This window comes from Perca fluviatilis, unplaced genomic scaffold (genome assembly GCF_010015445.1).
Source record: "Perca fluviatilis unplaced genomic scaffold, GENO_Pfluv_1.0 PFLUV_unplaced_scaf_11, whole genome shotgun sequence".
Lineage (NCBI taxonomy): Eukaryota > Metazoa > Chordata > Actinopteri > Perciformes > Percidae > Perca > Perca fluviatilis.
The window spans coordinates 17,361-44,980 of NW_024375514.1; the positions used below are offsets into that span (position 1 = coordinate 17,361).

At 46.8% G+C, this 27,620-nt stretch overlaps 1 long non-coding RNA gene across 1 annotated transcript; it reads left to right on the forward strand.

Annotated features, from left to right (window-relative positions):
* The first annotated feature begins 20,159 nt into the window (after positions 1–20,159).
* On the forward strand, positions 20,160–23,415 carry LOC120555033. The gene is made up of 3 exons (XR_005638624.1): positions 20,160–20,223; positions 22,286–22,463; positions 22,907–23,415. It is a non-coding gene; the product is annotated as an uncharacterized LOC120555033 (long non-coding RNA).
* The last annotated feature ends 4,205 nt before the right edge of the window (positions 23,416–27,620 follow it).

Genomic DNA, 27,620 nt, shown 5'->3' on the forward strand with positions numbered 1-27,620 from the left:
TCGGTACGGGCTGGGTAAGGGTTTTTGTAAGGAAGATGAAAACTCACCATGGAAACCATGGGTATTGAAGTCATCTTAAGCACAAACCAGGCCACATCCACACAACCAAGCGACCCCGTCCCCACAGAGGGACCCCAGTCCACAAACAATTTGGCATCTAATCTCTGTTATGTTAAACTTTAACGAGATGGGAAAAAGTGCTTCAAATTTGGTTCAAAGACCCTTGGTTAGAGCTGTAGAGATGGAGGAGGCTTACCATGGAGACCGCATGGGATCAGCCTGGAAAAGAAATCCAGGCGTACCCACGGAGACCACGTGGGTTGCCCAAAAGCCAAAGTGAAGGCTCTACCATGGAGACCACATGGGATTAGCCTAGAAATGGAGATAAAGGCACCACGGAGACTACGGGTAAGCCTGGGAAAGTCAAAAGACAATAAAGATGGACCAAGAGGTCTTTGGTTTGGATTGTGTTGAAAACCAATTGGTTATGGTTAGGCGAAGAAGCACTGGGTTAGGCCAGATTGAAAAACACCAGGTTATGGTTAGGCTAAAGAGCACTTGGTTATGGTTAGATTAAAACATCTTGGGTTATGGTTAGGCTAGAAAGCACTTGGTTATGGTTAGATTAAAAAAGTTGTAAGCGGTTAGGCTAGAAAGCACTTGGTTATGGTTAGATTAAAAAATCTTGGGTTATGGTTAGGCTAGAAAGCACTTGGTTATGGTTAGATTAAAAAATCTTGGGTTATGTTAGGCTAGAAAGCATTTAGTTATGGTTAGATTAAAAAATCTTAGGTAATGTTAGGCTAAAACCACTTAATTAAGTTTAGGTCAAGAGCCAAAAACATTATCTCTGGGTCCTATTCTGATTATGTCCTGCAAAATGACAAACAGTCTTTCAACATTCTTATTAAGATTTAATGCAAATTGTGGGACACATCATCAGCAGTGGACCTCAGAGTCATCAGGTGTTTCGCCATTATCACTGTACACCTTCATCCGAGGGTGGCCCTCCAGAGGTTGATCAGACCTCCGGAGTGTGTCCCATAGCCAATTGGAAACATTTGAGGTTAGTTTTATATTTATTATTTTTATTATTCACAGTCTAGATATAACAATACCTTAGTAAAGTGAAAATGATCGAAAATCAGATGCATAAAATATAAAAAGCAATATACAATTATCACTTACCACCGGATCCACTTGAACCTCTGAAAATAGAATAAGTTCAAAGCATGTGATCACTTCCTGTGTTCCATACACCGCTCAACTACAGGAGGCACTGTTAGAGTCCAAAAGGACATGAACAGGCTGTGCTGTGCTGTCTTCACCTGCACCAGTCTGCGTGTCATGGTTTCAACACTAAAAACCTAAAAAGGCCCCTAAAGTGCAAAAGGAACACTAGGAAGGAAGCACATGGCAAAATGGATCAATTTGGTGTCGATTAGACATTAGTATGGTGGTGAAAAGTGAGTAGAAAAGGTGAAAAATCACTCCAATCTATTAAGTATGCATCAGTGGGCGTGGCTAAAGCCTTTTATGCTCCAATGGGCTTTTAAAGGGCCAGAAAAGAGTGGAATTATAGGGAATTGAGTTATAAATTCCACTGTATACAATCATGGAGGTCAAGTGGCTGTAGGATGGTGTGGAGCAGTATACAGATAACTTAACAGGCTTTTGTGGGAGCGGTATGAAGCTCAAAAGCTGTAACCATGCCTTACAAGGCCTAAAGGTTTGTGAGGAAACTCAGGTGGGACTATCGTGCTCTCCATTAGCCGTGCATGTCCAAACGCAAAGACAGCCAGCAATGAGTAAATCCTCGAGCTAACAGAGCTATGCTACAGCAGGTAGAGATCAACAAGACCGCAATATGCCACAATGCCACCAAGCATCTGTCACCAGTCCAGGAAAATGCAAAACATTGCTTAATGAGTATGTAAGATCCTCCAACATGACTGTGATGATTGCATTCAGCAAAAATGCTATTTGTAAGGTTGTAATTAGTGCCTGGTGAAAGTGGGTGGAATCCATGCGAGGGACAAGGCCACAAGGCGGCCGATGCGGTCGGTACGGGCTGGGTAAGGGTTTTTGTAAGGAAGATGAAAACTCACCATGGAAACCATGGGTATTGAAGTCATCTTAAGCACAAACCAGGCCACATCCACACAACCAAGCCGGCACCTCGTCCCCACAGAGGGACCCCAGTCCACAAACAATTTGGCATCTAATCTCTGTTATGTTAAACTTTAACGAGATGGGAAAAAAGTGCTTCAAATTTGGTTCAAAGACCCTTGGTTAGAGCTGTAGAGATGGAGGAGGCTTACCATGGAGACCGCATGGGATCAGCCTGAAAAAAGGAAAAAAATGAGACCACTGGGTTGCCCAAAAGCCAAAGTGAAGGCTTACCATGGAGACCACATGGGATTAGCCTAGAAATGGAGATAAAGGCACCAACGGAGACCACGGGGTAAGCCTGGGAAAGTCAAAAGACAACAAAGATGGACCAAGAGGTCTTTGGTTTGGATTGTGTTGAAAACCAATTGGTTATGGTTAGGCGAAGAAGCACTGGGTTAGGCCAGATTGAAAAACACCAGTTGCATTGTTTAGGCTAGAAAGCACTTGGTTATGGTTAGATTAAAAATCTTGGGTTATGGTTATTAGGTGGTAGAAAGCACTTGGTTATGGTTAGAGATAAAAAAGCTTGGGTTATGGTTAGGCTAGAAAGCACTTGGTTATGGTTAGATTAAAAAATCTTGGGTTATGTTAGGCTAGAAAGCATTTAGTTATGGTTAGATTAAAAAATCTTAGGTAATGTTAGGCTAAAAACCACTTAATTAAGTTTAGGTCAAGAGCCAAAAAACATTATCTCTGGGTCCTATTCTGATTATGTCCTGCAAAATGACAAACAGTCTTTCACACATTCTTATTAAGATTTAATGCAAATTGTGGGACACATCATCAGCAGTGGACCTCAGAGTCATCAGGTGTTTCGCCATTATCACTGTACACCTTCATCCGAGGGTGGCCCTCCAGAGGTTGATCAGACCCCCGGAGTGTGTCCCATAGCCAATTGGAAACATTTGAGGTTAGTTTTATATTTATTATTTTTATTATTCACAGTCTAGATATAACAATACCTTAGTAAAGGAAAATGATCAGAAAATCAGATGCATAAAATATAAAAAGCAATATACAATTATCACTTACCACCGGATCCACTTGAACCTCTGAAAATAGAATAAGTTCAAAGCATGTGATCACTTCCTGTGTTCCATACAACCACCAACTACAGGAGGCACTGTTAGAGTCCAAAAGGACATGAACAGGCTGTGCTGTGCTGTCTTCACCTGCACCAGTCTGCTGTGTCATGGTTTCAACACTAAAACCTAAAAAGGCCTTAAAGTGCAAAAGGAACACTAGGAAGGAAGCACATGGCAAAATGGATCAATTTGGTGTCGATTAGACATTAGTATGGTGGTGAAAAGTGAGTAGAAAAAGGTGAAAAATCACTCCAATCTATTAAGTATGCATCAGTGGGCGTGGCTAAAGCCTTTTATGCTCCAATGGGCTTTTAAAGGGCCAGAAAAGAGTGGAATTATAGGGAATTGAGTTATAAATTCCACTGTATACAATCATGGAGGTCAAGTGGCTGTAGGATGGTGTGGAGCAGTATACAGATAACTTAACAGGCTTTTGTGGGAGCGGTATGAAGCTCGCTTAAACCCCATGCCTTACAAGGCCTAAAGGTTTGTGAGGAAACTCGGTGGGACTATCGTGGCCCTCCATTAGCCGCGGCATGTCCAAACGCAAAGACAGCCAGCAATGAGTAAATCCTCGAGCTAACAGAGCTATGCTACAGCAGGTAGAGATCAACAAGACCGCAATATGCCACAATGCCACCAAGCATCTGATCACCAGTCCAGGAAAATGCAAAACATTGCTTAATGAGTATGTAAGATCCTCCAACATGACTGTGATGATTGCATTCAGCAAAAATGCTATTTGTAAGGTTGTAATTAGTGCCTGGTGAAAGTGGGTGGAATCCATGCGAGGGACAAGGCCACAAGGCGCCGAGCGGTCGGAACGGCTGGGTAAGGGTTTTTGTAAGGAAGATGAAAACTCACCATGGAAACCATGGGTATTGAAGTCATCTTAAGCACAAACCAGGCCACATCCACACAACAACCCGTTTAACCTCGTCCCCACAGAGGGACCCCAGTCCACAAACAATTTGGCATCTAATCTCTGTTATGTTAAACTTTAACGAGATGGGAAAAAAGTGCTTCAAATTTGGTTCAAAGACCCTTGGTTAGAGCTGTAGAGATGGAGGAGGCTTACCATGGAGACCGAGATGGGATCAGCCTGGAAAAGGAAATCCAGGCGCACTAACGGAGACCACGGGGCTGCCCAAAAGCCAAAGTGAAGGCTTACCATGGAGACCACATGGGATTAGCCTAGAAATGGAGATAAAGGCACCACGGAGACCACGTGGGTAAGCCTGGGAAAGTCAAAAGACAATAAAGATGGACCAAGAGGTCTTTGGTTTGGATTGTGTTGAAAACCAATTGGTTATGGTTAGGCGAAGCAAAGAAGCACTGGGTTAGGCCAGATTGAAAAACACCAGGTTATGGTTAGGCTAAAGAGCACTTGGTTATGGTTAGATTAAAACATCTTGGGTTATGGTTAGGCTAGAAAGCACTTGGTTATGGTTAGATTAAAAAGCTTGAGTTATGGTTAGGCTAGAAAGCACTTGGTTATGGTTAGATTAAAAAATCTTGGGTTATGGTTAGGCTAGAAAGCACTTGGTTATGGTTAGATTAAAAAATCTTGGGTTATGTTAAGGCAGAAAGCATTTAGTTATGGTTAGATTAAAAAATCTTAGGTAATGTTAGGCTAAAACCACTTAATTAAGTTTAGGTCAAGAGCCAAAAACATTATCTCTGGGTCCTATTCTGATTATGTCCTGCAAAATGACAAACAGTCTTTCACACATTCTTATTAAGATTTAATGCAAATTGTGGGACACATCATCAGCAGTGGACCTCAGAGTCATCAGGTGTTTCGCCATTATCACTGTACACCTTCATCCGAGGGTGGCCCTCCAGAGGTTGATCAGACCCCCGGAGTGTGTCCCATAGCCAATTGGAAACATTTGAGGTTAGTTTTATATTTATTATTTTTATTATTCACAGTCTAGATATAACAATACCTTAGTAAAGTGAAAATGATCAGAAAATCAGATGCATAAAATATAAAAAGCAATATACAATTATCACTTACCACCGGATCCACTTGAACCTCTGAAAATAGAATAAGTTCAAAGCATGTGATCACTTCCTGTGTTCCATACACCGCCAACTACAGGAGGGCACTGTTAGAGTCCAAAAGGACATGAACAGGCTGTGCTGTGCTGTCTTCACCTGCACCAGTCTGCTGTGTCATGGTTTCAACACTAAAAACCTAAAAAGGCCTTTAAAGTGCAAAAGGAACACTAGGAAGGAAGCACATGGCAAAATGGATCAATTTGGTGTCGATTAGACATTAGTATGGTGGTGAAAAGTGAGTAGAAAAGGTGAAAAATCACTCCAATCTATTAAGTATGCATCAGTGGGCGTGGCTAAAGCCTTTTATGCTCCAATGGGCTTTTAAAGGGCCAGAAAAGAGTGGAATTATAGGGAATTGAGTTATAAATTCCACTGTATACAATCATGGAGGTCAAGTGGCTGTAGGATGGTGTGGAGCAGTATACAGATAACTTAACAGGCTTTTGCGGGAGCGGTATGAAGCTCAAAAGCTGTAACCATGCCTTACAAGGCCTAAAGGTTTGTGAGGAAACTCAGGTGGGACTATCGTGCCCTCCATTAGCCGTGCATGTCCAAACGGAAAGACAGCCAGCAATGAGTAAATCCTCGAGCTAACAGAGCTATGCTACAGCAGGTAGAGATCAACAAGACCGCAATATGCCACAATGCCACCAAGCATCTGTCACCAGTCCAGGAAAATGCAAAACATTGCTTAATGAGTATGTAAGATCCTCCAACATGACTGTGATGATTGCATTCAGCAAAAATGCTATTTGTAAGGTTGTAATTAGTGCCTGGTGAAAGTGGGTGGAATCCATGCGAGGGACAGAGCCACAAGGCGTCGGCGGTCGGTACTGGCTGGGTAAGGGTTTTGTAAGGAAGATGAAAACTCACCATGGAAACCATGGGTATTGAAGTCATCTTAAGCACAAACCAGGCCACATCCACACAACCAACTTACCCTGTCCCCACAGAGGGACCCCAGTCCACAAACAATTTGGCATCTAATCTCTGTTATGTTAAACTTTAACGAGATGGGAAAAAGTGCTTCAAATTTGGTTCAAAGACCCTTGTTAGAGCTGTAGAGATGGAGGAGGCTTACCATGGAGACCGACATGGGATCAGCCTGGAAAAGGAAATCCAGGCGCACTACACGGAGACCACGGGGTTGCCCAAAAGCCAAAGTGAAGGCTTACCATGGAGACCACATGGGATTAGCCTAGAAATGGAGATAAAGGCACCAAAAGACCAGCTGGGTAAGCCTGGGAAAGTCAAAAGACAATAAAGATGGACCAAGAGGTCTTTGGTTTGGATTGTGTTGAAAACCAATTGGTTATGGTTAGGCTTAAGAAGCACTGGGTTAGGCCAGATTGAAAAACACCAGGTTATGGTTAGGCTAAAGAGCACTTGGTTATGGTTAGATTAAAACATCTTGGGTTATGGTTAGGCTAGAAAGCACTTGGTTATGGTTAGATTAAAAAAGCTTGGGTTATGGTTAGGCTAGAAAGCACTTGGTTATGGTTAGATTAAAAAATCTTGGGTTATGGTTAGGCTAGAAAGCACTTGGTTATGGTTAGATTAAAAAATCTTGGGTTATGTTAGGCCAGAAAGCATTTAGTTATGGTTAGATTAAAAAATCTTAGGTAATGTTAGGCTAAAAACCACTTAATTAAGTTTAGGTCAAGAGCCAAAAACATTATCTCTGGGTCCTATTCTGATTATGTCCTGCAAAATGACAAACAGTCTTTCACACATTCTTATTAAGATTTAATGCAAATTGTGGGACACATCATCAGCAGTGGACCTCAGAGTCATCAGGTGTTTCGCCATTATCACTGTACACCTTCATCCGAGGGTGGCCCTCCAGAGGTTGATCAGACTCCCGGAGTGTGTCCCATAGCCAATTGGAAACATTTGAGGTTAGTTTTATATTTATTATTTTTATTATTCACAGTCTAGATATAACAATACCTTAGTAAAGTGAAAATGATCAGAAAATCAGATGCATAAAATATAAAAAGCAATATACAATTATCACTTACCACCGGATCCACTTGAACCTCTGAAAATAGAATAAGTTCAAAGCATGTGATCACTTCCTGTGTTCCATACACCGCCAACTACAGGAGGCACTGTTAGAGTCCAAAAGGACATGAACAGGCTGTGCTGTGCTGTCTCTACCTGCACCAGTCTGCTGTGTCATGGTTTCAACACTAAAAACCTAAAAAGGCCTTAAAGTGCAAAAAGGAACACTAGGAAGGAAGCACATGGCAAAATGGATCAATTTGGTGTCGATTAGACATTAGTATGGTGGTGAAAAGTGAGTAGAAAAGGTGAAAAATCACTCCAATCTATTAAGTATGCATCAGTGGGGGGGGGCTAAAGCCTTTTATGCTCCAATGGGCTTTTAAAGGGCCAGAAAAGAGTGGAATTATAGGGAATTGAGTTATAAATTCCACTGTATACAATCATGGAGGTCAAGTGGCTGTAGGATGGTGTGGAGCAGTATACAGATAACTTAACAGGCTTTTGTGGGAGCGGTATGAAGCTCAAAAGCTGTAACCATGCCTTACAAGGCCTAAAGGTTTGTGAGGAAACTCAGGTGGGACTATCGTGCCTCCATTAGCCGCGGCATGTCCAAACGCGAAAGACAGCCAGCAATGAGTAAATCCTCAAGCTAACAGAGCTATGCTACAGCAGGTAGAGATCAACAAGCACCGCAATATGCCACAATGCCAACCAAGCATCTGTCACCAGTCCAGGAAAAATGCAAAACATTGCTTAATGAGTATGTAAGATCCCTCCAACATGACTGTGATGATTGCATTCAGCAAAAATGCTATTTGTAAGGTTGTAATTAGTGCCTGGTGAAAGTGGGTGGAATCCATGCGCGAGGGACAAGGCCACAAGGCGCCGTGCGGTCGGTACGGGCTGGGTAAGGGTTTTGTAAGGAAGATGAAAACTCACCATGGAAACCATGGGTATTGAAGTCATCTTAAGCACAAACCAGGCCACATCCACACAACCAAGCTTCTACCCCCGTCCCCACAGAGGGACCCCAGTCCACAAACAATTTGGCATCTAATCTCTGTTATGTTAAACTTTAACGAGATGGAAAAAGTGCTTCAAATTTGGTTCAAAGACCCTTGGTTAGAGCTGTAGAGATGGAGGAGGCTTACCATGGAGACGGCATGGGATCAGCCTGGAAAAGGAAATCCAGGCGTACTCACGGAGACCACGGGGCTGCCTAAAAGGCCAAGTGAAGGCTTACCATGGAGACCACATGGGATTAGCCTAGAAATGGAGATAAAGGCACCACGGAGACCACGTGGTAAGCCTGGGAAAGTCAAAAGACAATAAAGATGGACCAAGAGGTCTTTGGTTTGGATTGTGTTGAAAACCAATTGGTTATGGTTAGGGCGAAGAAGCACCGGGTTAGGCCAGATTGAAAAACACCAGGTTATGGTTAGGCTAAAGAGCACTTGGTTATGGTTAGATTAAAACATCTTGGGTTATGGTTAGGCTAGAAAGCACTTGGTTATGGTTAGATTAAAAAGCTTGGGTTATGGTTAGGCTAGAAAGCACTTGGTTATGGTTAGATTAAAAAATCTTGGGTTATGGTTAGGCTAGAAAGCACTTGGTTATGGTTAGATTAAAAAATCTTGGGTTATGTTAGGCTAGAAAGCATTTAGTTATGGTTAGATTAAAAAATCTTAGGTAATGTTAGGCTAAAACCACTTAATTAAGTTTAGGTCAAGAGCCAAAAACATTATCTCTGGGTCCTATTCTGATTATGTCCTGCAAAATGACAAACAGTCTTTCACACATTCTTATTAAGATTTAATGCAAATTGTGGGACACATCATCAGCAGTGGACCTCAGAGTCATCAGGTGTTTCGCCATTATCACTGTACACCTTCATCCGAGGGTGGCCCTCCAGAGGTTGATCAGACCTCCGGAGTGTGTCCCATAGCCAATTGGAAACATTTGAGGTTAGTTTTATATTTATTATTTTTATTATTCACAGTCTAGATATAACAATACCTTAGTAAAGTGAAAATGATCAGAAAATCAGATGCATAAAATATATAAAAGCAATATACAATTATCACTTACCACCGGATCCACTTGAACCTCTGAAAATAGAATAAGTTCAAAGCATGTGATCACTTCCTGTGTTCCATACACCGCCAACTACAGGAGGCACTGTTAGAGTCCAAAAGGACATGAACAGGCTGTGCTGTGCTGTCTTCACCTGCACCAGTCTGTTGTGTCATGGTTTCAACACTAAAACCTAAAAAGGCCTTTAAAGTGCAAAAGGAACACTAGGAAGGAAGCACATGGCAAAATGGATCAATTTGGTGTCGATTAGACATTAGTATGGTGGTGAAAAGTGAGTAGAAAAAGGTGAAAAATCACTCCAATCTATTAAGTATGCATCAGTGGGCGTGGCTAAAGCCTTTTATGCTCCAATGGGCTTTTAAAGGGCCAGAAAAGAGTGGAATTATAGGGAATTGAGTTATAAATTCCACTGTATACAATCATGGAGGTCAAGTGGCTGTAGGATGGTGTGGAGCAGTATACAGATAACTTAACAGGCTTTTGTGGGAGCGGTATGAAGCTCAAAAGCTGTAACCATGCCTTACAAGGCCTAAAGGTTTGTGAGGAAACTCAGGTGGGACTATCGTGCCTCCATTAGCCGCGCATGTCCAAACGCAAAAAACAGCCAGCAATGAGTAAATCCTCAAGCTAACAGAGCTATGCTACAGCAGGTAGAGATCAACAAGACCGCATATGCCACAATGCCACCAAGCATCTGTCACCAGTCCAGAAAAATGCAAAACATTGCTTAATGAGTATGTAAGATCCCTCCAACATGACTGTGATGATTGCGTTCAGCAAAAATGCTATTTGTAAGGTTGTAATTAGTGCCTGGTGAAAGTGGGTGGAATCCATGCGAGGGACAAGGCCACAAGGGCCGATGCGGTCGGTACGGGCTGGGTAAGGGTTTTTGTAAGGAAGATGAAAACTCACCATGGAAACCATGGGTATTGAAGTCATCTTAAGCACAAACCAGGCCACATCCACACAACCAGTTTGCACCGTCTCCCACAGAGGGACCCCAGTCCACAAACAATTTGGCATCTAATCTCTGTTATGTTAAACTTTAACGAGATGGGAAAAAGTGCTTCAAATTTGGTTCAAAGACCCTTGGTTAGAGCTGTAGAGATGGAGGAGGCTTACCATGGAGACCGACATGGGATCAGCCTGAAAAAGGAAATCCAGGCGCACTAACGGAGACCACGGGGTTGCCCAAAGCCAAAGTGAAGGCTTACCATGGAGACCACATGGGATTAGCCTAGAAATGGAGATAAAGGCACCACGGAGACCACGGGTAAGCCTGGGAAAGTCAAAAGACAATAAAGATGGACCAAGAGGTCTTTGGTTTGGATTGTGTTGAAAACCAATTGGTTATGGTTAGGCGAAGAAGCACTGGGTTAGGCCAGATTGAAAAACACCAGGTTATGGTTAGGCTAAAGAGCACTTGGTTATGGTTAGATTAAAACATCTTGGGTTAGGGGTTAGGGTTAGGGTTAGGGGTAGGAACCGGGACACGAAGTTTGGTATTTTTTGAATGGAGACACATTGAAGTGAGGCTCAATTTAACGAAAATGGTACTCCACAGAACTCCACCATGCATTCCAATGGGCCCAACAGTGTCAAAATGTTCGAATTGCAGTGGACCCAGCTTTGATGACCCAACATTTTGGGAAAATTCCCCGACACCAGGTGGCGCCAGAGAGCCAAAATTTAGGGCCAAGATCATAGTATTCACCCTGATAGACATTTTGAGTCCCTATCACCCTAACCGATAATATAAATATGATATATTTATTAAATATGATATATTTATAATAATCATAAGCCCATTAACCCAACCTCTCCTTGTGGGTCCCTCTCAAAAGAATTTTTTTATTGAATATAATATAAATATGACATATTGACAATAATCATAAGTTCAAGTGCCCCCTCCCTCCCCACGGAGGCCCAACCAACCCAACTTGTCTTTTGTGGGTCCCTCTCAAATGAATTTTTTTTTATTGATGTATTGTAAAATATGACATATATAATAATCATGTGTTGAAGTGCTCCCCCTCGCTTCACGGAGCTCCCCCCACCCAACTTCCCTTTGTGGGTCCCTCTCAAATGAAATTTTTTTTTCATTGAATATAATACATAAGTTCAAGTGCCCCCAACACCCACCGAAGCAGCAAACTTCTCATCACGAGTGAATCAATATAATAAGTACATACGCACGGTAGCGATAGTTGAGGGGTCCTCACGGAGGCCCCCCGGCCCCCACCCTCACGGAGGCTCTCCGGGGCCCCTGATGTGGCCCAAGATCCCAGTTCAACCCAACTTCTCTTTTGGGGGTCCCTCACAAGTCAAGCCTACTTCGTTTTATTACATACAGGTCAAGGATAAGTTGGAGAGGCTCCCCACTCCGCGCTGAGGCCCCGGGGCCCCCGGACGAGACCAGCATCCCAGTTTGACTCTAACTTATCACTAGAATCCTCGCAGTCAGATTCCACCTGTACACACGACGCTCAAGAAGCATGCCATCGACCTAGGGCCCCCATCGCCGAGGCTTCTCGAAGCCCCTGACGGCCCCGGACCGATCTTTCTATATATAGATATATGTACATATATCTATATACATAAAGATATTTATTCATTTATTTCATATATATATATATATATATATATTTATTCATTCATTCATTTATTTCGCATATATCTGTATATTTAGTTCTTTATTCTCAGATATGTCAATTTATTTATTTACCCGTATTTTTACATATTATATTGTATGTATTTGTATATAAACACGGTATATGTATATATTGTATAAATATATATATATATATTTATTTATTTGTTCATTCATTCATTCATTTATTTCTCAGATATATCCATATCAGAGGTCACACCAGGGGTCCCTCCAATAGTAACTCTAGGCTCACTTACCGGGCCTAACATGACCGAAAAGCCACCCCATCCTCGAAGCGGGTCCCTCCTAAAAATAACCCCAAGAGCCCTCCATGGGGCCCAACATGACGGACTGCACCCAACCTCTCGTAAGCTGGTCCCTCCAACAATGTCATTCCACTCCAGCAGTTCAGCCACCTCCTTAACAAGATGTCACAGATGATGATGATGATGATGATGATGAAAATGATGACATCACGCCAGCGTTAATAGTTCAGTATTAAAGATTTATTACAGAACGGACCTAGTGTCACACACACACACACACTCAGATATCATGTGATTGCAGTCTTGTTGTGAGCCAACACATAGACCGAACTTCTATATACATATATCTATATACATATAGATATTTATTTATTTATTTCCTATATATATATATATATATATATATATTTATTCATTCATTTATTTCGCATATATCTGTATGTTTAGTTATTTATTTCATATATGTCTATTTATTTATTCATTTACCCATATTTTTACATATTATATTGTATGTATTTGTATATAAACATGTGTACATGTATATTTATTTATTTATTTATTTGTTCATTCATTTATTTCTGTATATCCATATCAGAGGTCACACCAGGGGTCCCTCCAATAGTAACTCCAAGGCCCCACCGGGGCCCAACATGACCGACTGCACCCATCCTCTCGAACGGGTCCCTCCGAAAATAACTCCAAGAGCCCTCGATGGGGCCTAACATGACGGACTGCAACCCAACCTCTCGTGCTGGTCCCTCCAATAATGTCATTCCACTCCAGCAGTTCAGCCACCTCCTTAACAAGATGTCACAGATGATGATGATGATGATGATGATGATGATGATGATGATGATGATAATGATGACATCACGCCAGCGTTAATAGTTCAGTATTAAAGATTTATTACAGAACGGACCTAGTGTCACACACACACACTCAGATATCATGTGATTGCAGTCTTGTTGTGAGCCACGTACATGACCGAACTTCTATATACATATATCTACAACATATAGATATTTATTTATTTATTTCCATATATATATATATATATATATATATATTTATTCATTCATTTATTTCGCATATATCTGTATGTTTAGTTATTTATTTCAATATGTCTAGTTATTTATTCATTTACCCATATTTTTACATATTATATTGTATGTATTTGTATATAAACATGTGTACATGTATATTTATTTATTTATTTATTTGTTCATTCATTTATTTCTGTATATCCATATCAGAGGTCACACCAGGGGTCCCTCCAATAGTAACTCCGCGCCTCACCACCGGGCCCAACATGACCCACTGCACTCCATCCTCTCGGGTCCCTCCGCAAATAACTCCAAGAGCTCCCCGGATGGGGCCCAACATGACGGACTGCACCCAACCTCTCGGTGCGGGTCCCTCCAACAATGTCATTCCACTCCAGCAGTTCAGCCACCTCCTTAACAAGATGTCACAGATGATGATGATGATGATGACATCACGCCAGCGCTAATAGTTCAGTATTAAAGATTTATTACAGAACGGGCCTAGTGTCACTCACACACACACACACACACACACACACTCAGATATCATGTAACATGTCTTGTTGGGAGCCACCAGGGGCTCCTAACTCACCTTCACGTGACAGCTGTCACAAGGGGGCCCAATGGGCCCAGTCGTCCCAATGGGGCCCAGGCGTTACAATGGGGCCCAATGGATCCCAACTTGTCACAATGGGACCCAGCTTTAGGCAATGGGCCCCAGGTGGACCCAACATAAGCCAAGTTATGCCCTTTATCTGGACTCAATGGGATCCAACTTGTCCCAATGGGGCCCAAGGGGCCCAAGTCCCCAACGGGCCCAGGCGTGCTACAATGGGGCCCAATGGGTCCCAACTTGTCACAATGGGACCCAGCTTGTGGCAATGGGCCCCATGTGGACCCAACATAAGCCAGTTATGCCCTTTTATCTGGACTCAATGGGATCCAACTTGTCCCAATGGGGCCCAATGGGGCCCAAGTCGTCCCAACGGGCCCAGGCGTAGTTACAATGGGGCCCAATGGGTCCCAACTTGTCACAATGGGACCCAGCTTGTGGCAATGGGCCCCAGGTGGACCCAACATAAGCCAGTTATGCCCTTTATCTGGACTCAATGGGATCCAACTTGTCCCAATGTGGCTATCCAGTGGGGGCCCAAGTCGCCCCAACGGGCAGGTGCAGTTACAGTGGGGCCCAATGGGTCCCAACTTGTCCCAATGGGAACCAGCTTGTGGCAATGGGCCCCAGGTGGACCCAACATAAGCCAGTTATGCCCTTTTATCTGACTCAATGGGATCCAACTTGTCCCAATGTGGCCCAGTGGGGCCACGTCGTCCCAACGGGCTCCAGGCGCAGTTACAGGGGGCCCAATGGGTCCCAACTTGTCCCAATGGGACCCAGCTTGTGGCAATGGGCCCCAGGTGGACCCAACATAGCCAGTTATGCCCTTTATCTGGACTCACCGGGATCCAACTTGTCCCAATGTGGCCCAGCTTGTTACAATGGGGACCCGGGGGCCCAGCGTATCACAATGGGGCTCCAAGGGGCCCAATGGGACCCAGATTTGCCCAATTGGATCAGAATTGGCCCAAATAAACACATTCATGCCCAATTAACTGGACTCAATGGGTTCCAACTTGTTCCAATGTGACCCAGCTCTACCCAATGGGGCCCAGCTTGTTACAATGGGACCCAATGGGGCCCAACTTGGCGGAGGGAAGTCGGATCTTAAGACGCAACGGGTTTGGGTGTCTCTTGTCAAGACCCAGCCCTCTCCGCACTCAAATCAACTCCACTCACGCTGGCGTGGGGCTCGCGCTGTTGTTTTGGGGGTCGCGGACCCGTATCACCGCTTGGACCCAATACCTCTGTCTCAACACGCTAACGTACATAGGGCACCTAACATACGAAGTGCACCCAACCTATCGGTGTGGGTCCCTCCTCCAATGTTAAACTTGATACCAAACGCGGACCGGTCCTCACCTCGGCGAACTCGCACCCACGGATCGGCGTGGCCCAACGTGTTTTTGGGGTCGGGGCGCGACTCCAGTATCTCCGCTTTGACCTCGATATCCCGCCTAACCACGCTACGGACATAGGGCACCTAACATGACAGAGTGCACCCAACCTATCGGTGTGGGTCCCTCCAATGTTAAACTACATACCAAACGGGACCGTCCTCACCCCCGCCGAACCCCGCACTCCGCGAACCGGTACTCTCCGATAGAAATACTTACGGTCGGGCTTCAATAATTCACCCAACAACCTGCAGGGACCCTATCAGTGGGCCGCGACCTTTCTCGACTTTAAGGTCAAATTCGTGACCTTTCCCGTGTGCCGAGCGGGCGTAATCTGGCGTCCGAGCGTCCGGGCTGGACCTCCTCCGTCGACTCTCCAAAGCGCCCAGCGAGCCGACAGCGGCTAAGCCTTTCCGCTGGCCCTCGAACGGTGCCCCGCAGGGCACTCAGGGCCTGCTGAGGCCCTCACACCCTTCACTTCAGGCTCAGCGGAGCCTTATTAAAAGGTTGATGCAAGATCTGGTGCTGGAATAACATTGAAAAGAGATTTACAAATACACACACACACACACACACACACACACACACAAACAACACACACACACACACTCATACACACGCTGAGGCCTTTCACCCCGCGGACCTTTGCCAAACCACGGGCAATTTAAACGGTCCTGAGCGACTCGCTGCTCGAAAGGGAGCTCGCTCGCTGACCCCGGCGGGAGCCCCGTCCGCTTCGGGGCCCTCGGCCCGGCGGAGGCCTTTTTCGCCTAAGGGCGGAGCGAGTCTTTGGAAGCTTAGGGCTTAGAGGAGGCCTTTTCTGACCCGTCGCACTTTCGAGAAACAGGGCCATCGGGACTTCCGGCGGGATTGGCGCTTGCTAACGGCGGGCGCGGTCGAGGGGGACGCCGAGGTGCCCCGGTCGTTCTGGCCCCTGGGAGGCCCCCGAAGAACCGTTACGGAAGGCGCCGCTCGGCGCGGGTAACGCTTTAGTCGCTGCCCCCGCGACTCCACCGCTGGAGTTTGGGGCCCATTGGAGCTCAAACCAAAGGTTCTCACCCTGAAAGGACTCGCGACCTACGTAACCGGTCCTCTCCCATAGAAACACATACAGAGTCGGGCCTCCAGATGTTGCTCCTCGCCTCCAGATGTTGTTCCGGCTTCCGGCGCGTTATGGTCAAATTCCGCTGGCTTCCGCGCGCCACGCTGACAAATCGGGTATCGGAGCTGCTCAGACCTCGGCGCGCTGCCACCGCGATTCGAGGCGGCCGCGTCCGCCCCCGACGGGTCTGACGGCTTTCACAGCGGACCGTAGCACCCCTTGAAGCTCAGGCTTAGAGGAGGCCTTTTTCTGACCCGCCACGACTCTTCAAGAAACACGGGCCGCATCGGGACTTCCGGGCGGATTGGCGGCTTGCAACGGGTGAGCGATCGCGCGCGGACGCCGGACGGGTCCTGGCAGTTTGGGGCCCCTGGGAGGCCCCCCGCCAAGAACCGCCACGGAAGGCTCACGCTGGCACGCTTGGTCTCGAGGGCCCCGCGACTCCACCGCTGGAGTTTGGAGCCCATTGGAGCTCAAACCACAGGTTCTCACCCGGCGACTCGCAACTACCTACCGGTCCTCTACGATAGAGACACATACGAAACTGGGCTTTTGACGGCTGCCAATAATTCACTCCAATGACTTCCGGTCCCTTATCAGTGGGCTGCGCCGAACCTCCTCGAATTTTAAGGTCAAATTACGCGACCTCCAGTGGCGCTCAGACGGGCAAATCTGGCGCCCCAGCGTCCGGTGGACCTCCTCCGCGCCTCCCAAAGCGCCCGCAGCCGATGTGAAGCTGCTTGGCCCCGCGGCCTCAACGGTGCCCGGAGGACACTCAGGCCCGTTGAGGCCTTTCACACCCTTCGCACCTTTGCCAAACCACGGGCAATTAAACGGGTCCTGAGCGACTCGCGGCTTCGAAACGGTATGGCGCGCATGGGACTCCGGCGGAGCTCCCCGCCGCTTCGGGCCCTCAGTCTCAGCGGAGGCCTTTTTGCTTCCATACGGACCGAAGCGTCCCTTGGAAGCTCAGGCTTAGGGGAGGCCTTTTTCTGACCTGACTCTGGAGGCCCCCGCCAAGAACTGGCCACGCGCCGCCTGGGGCACACGCGCTGCCCCCCGACTGGAGTTGGGGTCGATTGAGCTCAAACCAAAGGTTCTCACCCCGAGGGACTCGCACCTACCTAACCGGTCCTTCCCATAGAAACACATACAGAGTCGGGCCTCCAGATGTTGCTCCGCCTCCAGATGTTGTTCCTCGCTTCCCGTGCTACGTCAAATCCGCTGGCTTCCGGCGCCACGCTGACAAATCGGTATGGAGCCTGGCGACTCGGCGCTACGTCGGCTACCGCGATTCGAAGGGCGCGGCCCGCCCCTCAATACCGGAGCGCTAACTGTACTAAGCCCCGGGGCTTAGAGGAGGCCTTTTTCTGACCCGCCGCACTTTCAAGAAACACGGGCCGCATCGGGACTTCCGGCGGATTGGCGCTTGCTAACGGGTGAGCGATCGCGCGGACGCCGACGGGCTCCGCGCAGTTTGGGGCCCTGGAGGCCCCGCGCAAGAACCGCCACGGGAAGGCGCCGCTATGCTGGTACGCTTTCTGGTCTCGAGGGCCCCCCACTCCACCGCTGGAGTTTGGGGCCATTGGAGCTCAAACCACAGGTTCTCACCCGGCGGACTCGCAACTACCTACCGTCCTCTACGATAGAGACATACAACGTAAACTGGGCTTTTGACGGCTGCCAATAATTCACCCAATGACCTTTGCGGTCCCTATCAGTGGGCTGCGCCGACCTCCTCGACTTTTAAGGTCAAATTACGGACCTCCAGTGGCGCCGACGGGCAATCTGGCGCCCCGAGCCCCGGCGGACCTCCTCCTCAGCCTCCCACGCGCCCGCACAGGAGGCTGTTTGCCCCCGCGGCCTCGAACGGTGCCCGCAGGACACTCGGGCCGGGTTGAGGCCTTTCGCGACTCTTCGCACCTTTGCCAAACCATCGGAAACTAAACGGTCCTGAGCGACTCGCGGCTTCGAAACGGTGCGGGCGTGCGGCGGACCTCGGCGGAGCTCCCGCGCTTCGGGCCCCAGTCTCAGCGAGGCCTTTTTCGCCTAAGGGCGACCGAGTGCCCTTTGAAGCTCAGGCTTAGAGGAGGCCTTTTTCTGACCTGACCCTGGGAGGCCCCGCGAAGAACTGGGCTACGGAAGGCGCTGCCGCTCGGGGCACGATTCGGGTCGCTCGCCCCCTCGCGACTGGAGTTTGGGGTCGCATTGGAGCTCAAACCAAAGGTTCTTTCACCCCGAGGGACTCGCTACCTAACCGGTCCCTTCCCATAGAAACACATACAGAGTCGGGCTTCCAGATGTTGTCCTCGCCTCCAGATGTTGTTCCTCGCTTCCGGTCTTCCTCATACACCCAACCTATCGTGTGGGTCCCTCCAATGTTAAACTTCATACCAAACGCGGACCGGCCCTCACCCCGGCGAAACCCGCACCTATGAACCGGTCCTCTCCGATAGAAATACTTACCAGTCGGGCTTACAATAATTCATTCAGATGCGCAAGCTTGGCTGAGGCCTTTGTGACCCTTTGCGACCTTTGCCAAACAACCGAACGGTATAGGCATCGCGCAATCGCCGCTGACGCCGGACGGAGCCCCCCCGTGGAGTCTTCGGTCGAAGTTTGAGCCGCTTTGGGAGCTCAAACGACCGATTCTCCCACGAAAGTTTCCGCACCTACAAACCGGTCTTCCCCAATCCAAATACATACAAAGCGCTGGCCCCCCGGCCACCCTTCTCGATAAAACATTAACTCACGGAGTCACCGGCCTCGAAAGTCATCGGTCCACGATCGGGCGCTGGACGCCGGATCGAGCCCCCGTTGCTGGCCCCCGGGCGCCCCTCGAGAAGAACCGCTTCGGCGTAGGGCCTAGAAGGTCGGGCTATGGATTCGGGTCACGCTACCCGGTCTTCCGTCCCAGTTTAGGACCGACTCGCGGACCGCTCTCATACGGAAGGACCCTCGGACCAACAAACCGGTGCTCTCCTATCGAAATACATACCGGTTGCTCCGCGTGGGGTCATTTTAATAAACTGGTAAAGTAGTCAGAGTTGTCTCAATACACATCATTTATTGGTACAATATCAAAGAAATAATCATTTATTAACTATTTGGCTTTTTTTCATACTCCCCAGTTCCCTACAGCCCCAATCTTTTGCTCGCCCCTGCAGCTTGTTTAGCTGTGGGAAGTGCTCATTATCATGCGGTAGGGAGATCAAAGGGTGCAGCGTGGGGAGGGGACAGCAGTCGCTAATTGAGAGGACAGAGACAGCAGATGGGAGCAGCACAAGCCCGAAAGCAACAAGTTTTGAGGTAAGAAACCAACAAAATCCCGTTTTATTAACTTACAGGGACTGACTTTGTGTTGTGTTAGTTGCTTTCATCGATGTGATTTCAGAAATAAAGCAGCTCTGCAGGTTTATGTGTAGGATTTCACGCCATTTTCCGGAAATTCAGCAAGCCATTTAACACAGTGCGCCATTTTCCCGGAGTTTTAGCTGCCGCCATTTTCCGGAGTTTTAGCCAGCCATTTAACATATGGATGCAAAGGAATTGTTGTTAATGGTGTAAACTTTATTTTTGTTTATTTTGGTTTTATGTGGTTAAAACACTATTAATTAAGTCAGGATAAAGTGTGTGCAGGCACATCAAAGGGAGGGTGGGGAAGGGCAGTCGTAATTCAGAGGGCAGAGAGAGCTGGGAGCAGCAGAAGTCCGAGGCAGATTTTGCGGTAAGAAATTCCATTTTATTAACTTACAGGGACTGACTTTGTGTTTGTTTGTGTTAGTTGCTTTCATCGATGTGATTTCAGAAATAAAGCAGCTCTGCAGGTTTATGTGTAGGATTTCACGCCATTTTCCCGGAAATTCAGCAAGCCATTTAACACAGCGCCATTTTCCCGGAGTTTTAGCCAGCCCTTTAACACAATAACTAGCCATTTTCCCGGAGTTTTAGCCAGCCAATTAACACATGGATGCAAAGGAATTGTTGTTAATGGTGTAAACGTTATTTTTGTACGGGTTTTATGTGGTTAAACAAACAAGTAATTAGTCAGGATGACGTGCTTGCAGTGGTCGGGCAGTCGTGAATTGAGAGGGCAGAAAGAGCTGGGAGCAGCAGAAGTCCGGAGGCAGATTTTGGCCGTAAGAAATTACATTTTATTAACTTACAGGGACTGAGTTTGTGTCGTGTTAGTTGCTTTTTATCGATGTGATTGCAGAAATAAAGCACCTCTGCAGGTTTATGTGTAGGATTTCACCGTCATTTTCCCGGAAATTCAGCAAGCCATTTAACACATTGCGTCATTTTCCGGAGTGTCAGCCATCCCTTTAACACAATACTACGCCATTTTCCCGGAGTTTTAGCCAGCCTTTTAACACATGGATGCAAAGGAATTGTTGTTAATGGTGTAAACGTTATTTTGTATGGGTTTTATGTGGTTAAAACACTGTAAATTAAGTCGGGATGAAGTGCTGCAGCGGTCGGGCAGGGGGAAAGCAGCCGTAATTGAGAGGGCAGAGAGAGCTGGGAGAAGCAGAAATGCAGGCAGATTTTGCGGTGAGAAAATCCTTTTATTAACTTACAGGGACCGAATTTGTGTTGTGTCAGTTGCTTTTACCGATGTGATTGCAGAAATAAAGCACCCTCGCAGGTTTATGTGTAGGATTTCACGTCGCTTTCTCCTGGGAAATTCAGCAAGCCATTTAACACAGTGAGTCATTTTCCGGAGTTTTAGCCAGCCCTTTAACACATGGATGCAAATGAATTGTTGTTAATGGTGTACGCGTTATTTTTGTATGGGTTTTATGTTGTCTAAACACTTCATTGAGTCGGGAGAGTGCGTGCAGCGGGTCGAGCAGTCACGTCAAAGGGAAGGGGGGGAAGAGCAGTCATAATTGAGAGGACAGAGAGAGCGTGGGATCGGCAGAAGTCTGAGGCAGATTTTGAGGTAAAAATCACTGAAGACTACATTATATACTTGAGCTCTGGGCAGGCAGGAGGACCTAACGTTAAAGGGACCCCCAAACGGAAACTGGGTTTAGCTATGTGTTGGTCTATAATGGGGGTGTGTGTATTCTACAGATGTAACTCAAGCTCTGGATTAACACCACCGGGAACTTCATTAGTTGGAATATAATGTGTCTTTCACTTAAGACTATATGATGTACTTGAGCTCTGGGCATGCGGATCTAACATTGAAGGGACTCACACCCAGAACCCGGGTTTTGCTATCCATAAAAGTGTGTGTGTGTGTATATTCTACTGAAGTAATTTGAGCTCTTGATTAAGATCACTGCTCACTGCAGTAGTTTGAATATAATGTGTATTTTACATAAGACTCTGGACAGGCCTGCTGACCTAACATTAAAGGGAATAACACTTAGATACTGGTTTTAGGTATGTGTTGGTCTATAAATGTGCGTGTGCATTCTACATCAGTAATTTGAGTTGTGATACACCACAAACTGGGGATCACAATGCCAATTCCCTTTCTTGAAGCCCTGAGGGGTCGGCTCGCCCCCTTTTTTTTTTTTTTTTTAAGTACTGTCCCTGCAGGTGTCCCCGCTGAAAATAGGGAGAGTCTCAAACACCATTTTGTGGAAGTGGAGAGCCACCGGCTTGTACTCTAGCTGGTTCTTCAGTAGGTAGCTGTAGTAGTAGATGTAGCTGCGCACGCGATCGCTTACTCCTTTTTGTCCTTGTCCTGACTTGTCTGTAACATTTTTTAAATGGGTTTTAACTGGTTCATAATAAAGAAAGTGTTCAATTGGGCTTTTTGGTTCCATGTACAGAGAGCGAGTTATTACAAGAGGATGGGGCGTCAACACACAAGCCCAAAGCGGCCAAGCAAGGGCACAAATGTCCAATATGTGGGCTGGACTATGCCGACTTAACGCAGCACATTAAACTAGGTGAACGCGTGGTCAACAGAACTGAACTGGAACTGCTGTCTAAGTTGGCACACAGACGGTAAGTGTCTTATCTAATGTATTTATTTATCTTTATAACTTGGCCTTTTATTTTATTTATTTTTGGATTATTATTAAATAACTGTCCGATTAATGAGTCCTAGATGGATTTATAGCTTCAATATGGTGTTTGAAATCCATGCTATCACTATGTCTGAGTCCTCTGGTTGAGTTTGAAGCTGATTGGAGCTCAAATGACAGTTTCTTACATTAAAGAGTTTCACAAGTAAAATTGGAAATTAGTCCCTGTGTGGTTTTTGTGTCTCGGTGAGGCCATTCCAGATTCGTAAATGCAGCTCTAGATTGAGATTTGGGAAGGATTGCTGAACTAACATTACAGGGACTCACACCTAGAACCTGGGTTTAACAAATGTGAACATTCAAGCAGGATGAGCTACATTAATGGCAACGTATTTGAGCACTTATTTGTTTTCATTTTTCCAGGTGCAGGAGGCCTTTATCTCTCACACCCAGGTTTGTTCAAGGTTGTCACACCGGCGGAAGGAGTATCAGACTGCTCAGCGGCAGATAGGTTGAAGCTCGGAGCCTTTCCCTGTTCCGACTCCAACCCCTCTTTGAAGTATTCGGGGAGCTCGAGGCACTCGGAGCCACTGGAAGTGTGAAAGAAGGTTTCTGCCTCTAGTCCTCCCTCAATGCAAGACCGGAGACTGTTGTATCTGAGGAACCGGGCGTACTCCTTTCGTGGCAGCAGTTTTTGCTTCGACCTCTTTCCGCGTCATGTTGAGCACCCCGTCACCGCCACGATGTAACCACTCAGGAGCCCGAAAAACATCCTCTGCCTTTTTTATCTGCAGGGGTTTTCTAAAGAGAATCTGTAAGAGCACAGTCCCACCTGCCAGTGAGGTTGCGGCCCCATCCGCCGCTGACAGACCCTTTACGTCCTCCGACAGAGCCTTCACCGACAGACCCTCCGACGGACCCTTCGCCTCCACTTGCCCCGCGTGGCAGTTCGAGTGAGTGGAACCGTCCTGGCGAAGACCGCTTCGCCACCCCGCATCCTCCAACAGACCTGCGTTCTGCGACAGACCCTCCGCCTCCACTTGCATTGACAGACACACCTCGTCCCCTTTCGACCAGTGTGACCTAGAAGTTTTGAAACGGCAGAGGAGTCGTCTCTCTTCTGTTCGGCTTCAGACTTGTCTCTCTTCTGTTCGGCTTCAGACTCACAGGGCCGCTCTTTAGGCAGAGGAGGCTTTGAGGACTCTCGCTTCAGACTTGTCCCTCTTCTGTTCGGCTTCAGACTTGTCTCTCTCTGTTGGGCTTCAGACTTACAGGGCCGCTCCTTAGGCAGAGGAGGTTTGGAGGATTCTCTCTTGTGTTCCGCTTCAGACCTAGAGGAGGCTTTCTAGCGAGAGGAGGCTTGGAGGAGTGTCTCTTGTGTTCCGCTTCAGACCTGGAGCGCTTTTCGCCGAGAGGGTGTTTGGAGGATTCTCTCTCCCTCCCTCATCCGTAACTCATCGAACAAACGCCCCCCGTCCACTGCAGAACTGTGAGTTACTCTTTGATGCTTTCAAGATCACCGCCGCCCACTGTATATTAGTTTGAATATAGTGTGTATTTTACAACTTGAGCTCTGGGCAGGACCTAACATTGAAGGGACCCACACCCAGAAACCGGGTTTAGTTGCGTGTTGGACTATAAAAGTGTGTTTGTATATAGTAAGTAATTTGAGCTATGTGTTAAGACCACTGCTCACTGCATTATTTTGAATATGCTGTGCATCTTAAGACGATTTTATATACTTTAAGCTCTGGGCAGGCCTGCGATCTAACATTACAGGGACCCGCACATAGAACCTGGGTTTAACACATCTGCACATTCAAGCAGGATCGGCTACATGAACGGCAATATATTTGAGCTTCGTTTTTTTTTATGCTTCCAGGTGCAGAAGGCCTTCAGGTGCTGAGATCCAGGGCCCTTCCTCAGTCCCACCTGCCAGTCAAGTCATGTGCCCATCCCGCAGTTGAGCCGTTTCCCCAATTCCTCGCCCGGAGTTCCGCTAGTAGCGTACTTCACAAAGCGACGGCATCCGTCCGGTAGCTTTATGGTCGTCCTCTAGTTTTGTAGACATTGATAATCCTTACAATTTTGTACTTACTTCCTGATCCGAACGTAGTCCTTGAGAAAGAGAAGGTTCAGATGCGGAACAGCGGGCTCGGGCGTGAACGTCAAGGAAGTAAAGGACGTGGTTAGCTGGCTGGCGGGCATTCTCCCTAATTTTCTCAACCTTTTTCCCGACTGGTTGAGAAGTGCAGCTATTTCAGGTCGTCGTTCCATTCGTCATTCCGTTCTTCTTTCGGCTTCCAGCAGCTCTTTACCACCTTCAGCTCGGCCGCAAGGATCCCACAGTTCTTGCTGCAGGGGGTCGAGTCCCCGCAACCCGGCTCGTTCCTCCTAAACAACTGCTTTCTTGGCAAATGGCTGGCAGGTTCGTTCAAAGGCGCGCTGGCGGAGAGTGGAGAACGGCTCGGCGGACCGGACCCACGACATCACTGGCGGGTTTGTTCGACCGCGGGCGGAACGAGGGCGGACGCTCGCGGGGGACCGCAACGACCTCACTGGCACGTAGGACTGAGGAAAGGTTCTGGAACGTCCTCCCGATCACTTCTTGCATAGCTGCTTCATCGATTCACATCGAGATGAGGTGCCATCGGCGGGTAGTGGAACTCTGGGCGAGGATGAGGAGGGACGTTGTCGAGATCGGTGCTAGAGCGACAGCTGGCTCTGCGCCACAGAAAGTCCGGTAAGATCACATCGCCACACCTGTATTTGTTGAGCGGATCATAAAAGCGCAGAACTACGTGTATGATAAATTGTTTCAATTTTCAGTTGAATCATGCGTGTTGTGTTGAAATGCGCGGAAAAGACTTCTGCAGCACTCAGTAAGAATCACTGCACTCAGTTAGACTACAAGGTGACAATATTTAGCTCTGGCGCAGGCCTGCTGCCCTAACATTACAGGGACTCAAACCCAGAACCCGGGTTTTGCTATCCATAAAAGTGTGTGTGTGTGTGTATATTCTACTGAAGTAATTTGAGCTCTTGATTAAGATCACTGCTCACTGCAGTAGTTTGAATATAATGTGTATTTTACATGATACTCTGGACAGGCCTGCTGACCTAACATTAAAGGGAATAACACTTAGATACTGGTTTTAGGTATGTGTTGGTCTATATAATGGCGTGTGCATTCTACATCAGTAATTTGAGTTGTGATACACCACAAACTGGGGATCACAATGCCAATTCCCTTTCTTGAAGCCCTGAGGGTCGCATTCCGCCCCTTTTTTTTTAAGTACTGTCCCTGCAGGTGTCCCGCTGAAAATAGGGAGAGTCTCAAACACCATTTTGTGGAAGTGGAGAGCCACCCGGCTTGTACTCTAGCTGGTTCTTCAGTAGGTAGCTGTAGTAGTAGATGTAGCTGCGCGGCTCGCGATCGTTACTCCCTTTTTGTCCTTGTCCTGACTTGTCTGTAACATTTTTTTAAATGGGTTTTAACTGGTTCATAATAGAAAGTGTTCAATTGGGCTTTTGGTTCCATGTACAGAGAGCGAGGTTACCAAGAGGATGGGCGTCAACCCACAAGCCCAAAGCGGGCCAAGCAAGGGCACAAATGTCCAATATGTGGGCTGGACTACGCCGGGCGCTTGCAACACGTTAAACTAGGTGAGCGCGTGGTCAACAGAACTGAACTGGAACTGCTGTCTAAGCTGGCACACAGGCGGTAAGTGTCTTATCTAATGTATTTATTTATCTTTATAACTTGGCCTTTGATTTATTTTATTTTTTATTATTATTATTAAATAACTGGCCGATTAATGAGTCCTAGATGGATTTATAGCTTCAATATGGTGTTTGAAATCCATGCTATCACTATGTCTGAGTCCTCTGGTTCAGTTAGAAGCTGATTGGAGCTCAAATGACAGTTTCTTACATTAAAGAGTTTCACAAGTAAAATTGGAAATTAGTCCCGTGTGGTTTGTGTGTCTTGGTGAGTCCATTCCAGATTGGTAAATGCAGCTCTAGATTGAGATTTGGGAAGGATTGCTGAACTAACATTACAGGGACTCGCACTTCGGAACCGGGTTTAGATATTTGTGTGTCCATAAAAGTGTGTGTGTGTGTGTATGTATTTCTCCCAAGTCATTTTGAGCTCTGGATTAAGATCCCTGCTCACTGCATTATTTTCCGCTCACTGAATATTAGTTTGAAAATAGTGTGTATTTTTACTACTTGAGCTCTGGGCAGTACCTAACATTGAAGGGACCCACACCCAGAAACCGGGTTTAGTTATGTGTCAGTCCATAAAAGGGTGTTTTGTATATTCTACGTAAGTAATTTGAGCTCTGGATTAAGACCACTGCTCGCTGCGTTATTTTGAATATGCTGTGCATTTTACTTTTTACTATTTTATATGCTTGTAGCTATGGGCAAGCATGCAGACCTTACATTACAGGGACTCGCACCTAGAACCCGGGTTTAACACCTCTGAACATTCAAGCAGGATGCGGCTACATGAACTGCAATACATTTGAGCTTCGTATTTGTTTTTATGTTTCCAGGTGCAGAAGGCCTTCCGGTGCGAGATCAGGGCCCTTCCTCAGTCCCACCTGCCAGTGAAGTCATGTGCCCATCCGCGGTTGAGCCGTTTGCCAATTCCTGCGCCCGGAGTTCCGCTAGTAGCGTGCTTCACAACAGCGACGGCATCCGTCAGGTAGCTTCTTATAGGTGGTCCTCTAGTCTTTTTAGACATTGATAATCGCTAAAATGTTGTACTTAGTTCCTGATCGAACATAGTCCTTGAGAAGAAAGGTTCAGATGTTTAACAGCGGGCTTCGGACGAGGAGGGGCGATGTCGAGGTTCCGGTGCTAGGGTGGCAACCGGCTCTGCCACAGAAAGTGGGGTAAGATCACATCCGCAACACCTGTATTTGTTGACAGATCGTGATATGCAGAACTACGTGTATGATAAATTGTTTCAATTTTCAGTTGATCTGGTGAAAGCGACTCATCGTCGTGGTTTGTTGAAAGCCGCGGGGAAGATTTCTGCTGCACTTGGTAAGAATCACTGCATACCTAACATTAAAGGGACGACACTCAGGAACCGGGTTTAGGTATGTGTTGGTCCATTATAGTG